Source organism: Leucopleurus acutus, assembly GCF_964270905.1.
Source record: "Leucopleurus acutus genome assembly, chromosome: 5".
In the NCBI taxonomy this organism is placed as follows: domain Eukaryota; kingdom Metazoa; phylum Chordata; class Mammalia; order Artiodactyla; family Delphinidae; genus Leucopleurus; species Leucopleurus acutus.
In genome coordinates, this window is record NC_139147.1 from 56,742,795 (window position 1) to 56,746,993 (window position 4,199).

The 4,199-nt window shown below is 43.3% G+C and overlaps 1 pseudogene across 1 annotated transcript; it reads left to right on the forward strand.

The window, feature by feature from the left end:
* Nucleotides 1–793: 793 nt before the first annotated feature.
* Nucleotides 794–3,370, forward strand: LOC309961744 (lysocardiolipin acyltransferase 1-like; annotated as a pseudogene). The gene is made up of 2 exons: nt 794–992; nt 2,648–3,370. The product of its transcript is annotated as a lysocardiolipin acyltransferase 1-like (transcript).
* The last annotated feature ends 829 nt before the right edge of the window (nt 3,371–4,199 follow it).

The following is a 4,199-nucleotide window of genomic DNA, read 5'->3' on the forward strand; positions in this document are numbered from 1 at the left end:
GTTGATTCCTTCTAGTATATTTTTTACTTCATTTATTGTATTCTTCAGCTTTATTTGGTTCTTCTTTATATTTTCTAACTTTGTTAAAATTCTCACTGTTTTCATTCTTCTTTTGTGTTTTTTGAGCATCTTTATGATCATTATTTTGAATTCTTTACCTGTTAAATTGCTCATCTCCTTGTCATTTACTTCTTTTCTGAGGTTTTGTCTTGTTCCTTTGCTTAAAACATATTTTACTATCTCCTCACTTTGCTTAAGTCTCTGTGTTTTCTTTCCCCATGTATTAGGTAGGTGGGTTACATTTCCTGATCTAAGAAGTGGCCTTCTGTAGGAGATGTTCTGTAGGGCACAACAGCACACTCCTCTCTGGTCACCAGGGCTATATGTGCAGGGTTGCCCTCTATGTGGGCTGCATGGCCCTTATTTTGTGGTGCTAATGTGAGTCTGTTGGTAGGCAGGGCTGGGCCCTGACCTGGTTGGCTGCCAGGCTCTGCCTTGTGCAGTATTTCTTTGCCCATCGGTGGGCATATCTGGGTTTCGGTTCAGCTGGCTACATTCCCTGGGCAGTCTCAAGGCTGGTGCCAGCCTTCTGGTAGGCAGGACCATGTCCTGGGCCGACTTGCTCTGTGGCTGGGGGCGTCCTGTGTCTGGTACCTGACCACTGGCTGTGAGGCTGGGCCATGGGGATGCTGGCTGTAGCATTCGTGAGGTCTTGGATCTGGTGCTGGCCTGCTGGTATGTGGGTCCAGGTTCTGGGGCAATTGCCTGCAGGGCCTATGGGGGCTAAGGGCTAATGCTGGCCTGCTCATGGGCAGGGTTGGGGCCTGGGAAGCTACCTGTAGGACCTGGGGGAGGCGCTGGGACTGGTACTGGCCCACTGGTGTTGGGGCTGGGCCCAGGGGGTGCTGACTGTGGGGCCCAGGTGGGTGCCCCGGTGCTGGTGCTGGCCCACTGGTGTGTGGGGCTGTGTCCTGAGGTGGGCCCTGGAGCTGGTATTGGCCTGCCCCTGGCACTAACAGACTAGAGGGAAGACCCCAGAATGGCACATGCCAGCATCAGTGTCCTCATGGTAGAATGAGCTCCCTAAATTGTCTCTCATCAATGTCTGTGTCCCAGGGGGAGTCCCAGTTGCCTCTCACCTCTCAAGGAGGACTCCAAGATCAGCAAGTGGGTCTGACCCAAGCTCCTTGCAAATTACTGCCTCTGTGTTAGAACTTAAAGCACGTGAGTTTGTGCATGAGCTCTTTAAGAGAGGAGTCTCTTTTTCCTACAGACCTTTAGCTCTCTCATATACAAGCCTTGCCAGCCTTTAAAGCCAGACATTCTGGGGCCTCATCTTCCTGGTGTAGGACCCCTGGGCTGGAGAACCCAATGTGGGGCTTGGACCCCTTGCTTCCTGGGGAGAACTTCTGCAATTGTGTTTATCCTCCCATTGTGGGTCACCTGCTCAGGGGTGTGGGTCTTGACTATACCTCCTCTCTACCTCTCCTAGTCATCTTACTGTGGTTCCTTCTTTATATCTTTAGTTGTGGAAAATCTTTTCTTCTAGTCTTCAGGTCATTCTCATAGATAGTTGCTCTGTAAATATTTTAAATTTTGGTGTGCCCATGGGAGGAGGTGAGGTCTTCTTACTTTGCCATTTTGGCCACACTGCTCCATGTTAATTTCTTAAAGTGTACCTTAGGTAACATTCTTCCCCTTAGTTCTTCACATCCCTCCTTTTATGGAGCTTCTCGGTTTAGAATTTGCTCTAGGACAATGTGCTGAGAATGCCTTACCAATTAACAGGCTCTGCATATAGACATAGTTCTTATATTAAATACTGAGGATGAATAGAGAATCAAGGTAGACCCTCAGGTAACTAGACTTTTGTAACAGGTAGATAAGGAAAAAACTGCAGCTTCTTTTAGACATAAAATCTACCAATATTTGTCACTTCCTCAGAACTCTCCTTACATGGCAAACTTGGGAGTACTTAGCCTGCCTGTTTCCACCTACCTAGGCACACTAGGGGGAGTTTATCAAGTAGCTCACCCTATGCATTTCTAGAGAACCTATAGTTAGCACCCCCTCCCTCCCATAGAAGACAGGAGAAACATCAGAACCACAAAGTAATCTCAAATTGTGTCCTTAGATTAATCTAGAGCTTTGCATATAAATAGGAATAGAAAATGAAAAATCATCAAACATCTGAGATAAATCAATAGTATAGAAAGGAGGACAATATGAAAAAACAGGACCAACTTAAGTAAAAACAGGTAATTTTGGAAATAGATTATAACCTCACACAAACTTATTTTTTAGTAATTGCAGAGATTGGGGATAATTTAAAATTCATAAACAAGACCAAGAGACTGTGAAAAATGAGTAATGAGAAAAGAAATAACAACAAAAAAATCAAGGGAAAGGCTAACAATTTGCATGGCTATTGGTCAAGAATAAGTTGTTGATCTGAAAGTTAAATTTGAAGTTTAATGTAAGACCAGAAAGAATGAAGGCAGGAAATAATCAAAGAAGTGTAGATGAAAATTTTCCTGAGCTATAGAAGACTCAAGTCTTTAATTTGTAAAAACTCACTATATACTAAGATGGGAAAAATAAAAATATACATCTACACAAGTTCTGGTTAAATTTCTTGACTGTAAAGAAAAGGATAAAACCTCTAAAAGGCTCCAGGGAAGACGACAACAACAAAGTTACTTTTTTCTTTTTTTTTTTGAAAATGTGATTAATTATTTTTGTGATATCCATGAACCACTTCAACTCCTCATATCCCCAGAAGGGACTGATCTCACAGAAAATAGCACAGCTTGAAGTAATGAATTTGCTAAAAAGAATGGACTTCAGAAATATGAAAATGTCTTAACATCCAAGAACTACAGGCTTTACTTTTGTAGTAGACCATCTAAGAGAAGGTAAGAACCTGGACGCTGTCCACGACATCACGGTGGCATACCCTCATAACATTCCTCAGACAGAGAGGCACGTCCTCCTCAAGGACTTTTCCAAGGAAATCCACTTCCATGTCCACCGATACCCAGTGGACACCCTCCCCAAGTCCAAGGAGGACTTCCAGCTCTGGTACCACAAGTGGTGGGAGGAGAAAGAAGAGAGGCTGTGCTTCTTCTCCTGGGGGGAGAAGACTTTTTACTTTATGGGACAGACTGTAATTCCACCTTGCAAGTCTGTGCCCAGGATCCTTCTGGTCAAATTGCTCCCTATACCGTACTGGACCCTGTTCAGCCCTGCAGTGTGCCTGCTCATCTATTTGTACAGTCTTGTTTGGTGGTATTTTATAATCATCATTATCATCTTCATGCTGCGGGAGAGAATATTTGGTAGACTAGAGATCACTGAACTTGCATGTTAATGTTTTTTGGACAAACAGCCACATTTAAATGCAAAGAAAAATGGGTAAGATTGTAAGGTTCACAGTCTAAAAACCTAGGGGATATTTTGTAAATGTTGTAAGCCTTTGTAAAATGAGATGCATTTTTGCATGACTACATCTAATATTTCTTACTACCATCATTATTTGTTAAAGATATTTTGCACTCAGTTTTGTGGAAAAATATTGCTACACACACAGTTTTCTTTTTAAATCTCTGAATGTAATTTCAACACTATGTAGCAGGGAGCGTTTTCCGTGAAATAACGTAGAGTATTAGTAAACACTCATCATGCTGTTAGCAGACAAGGTACACACAAGATTGTCTTAAAGGCCCAATCCTACTTCCTAACAAACTCTCCAGACTAGAGGCAGATTTGGGGCTCCTGGGCACTGGCCCAGATCAAGTTCTGGCACTTGACTGCGGAGGTGAGGGCCCTTCCTGCTGGCTCCCTCTCAGCACTGTCCCCACACTCCTTTCTATGCCAATCAAACCCTTGCATTCTTCCTTAAGACCAGAAAACAGAAACCCTTTGTCCTTAAGCTAAACAAACATTTTGATAGGAAGTCCTTAATTATTCATAAAATCTTGGCATTTAGCCTTGCGGTGACCTAGATGTCAGAAGACCACCAGTGCCCTCTACTCACTGGAAAATAAGGCCTAGATGAGTCTCACAGAGCAACCATAGGCTCTCCACTCAGAAACCTTAGTTTGAATTTTTAAAGCTAGGAATTCATACACTTCAGTTCTTCCACGTCTGCATAACCTTGTATGTTTAGGCTGGTTTCTTCATAGCTTGTTGGCAGGTGT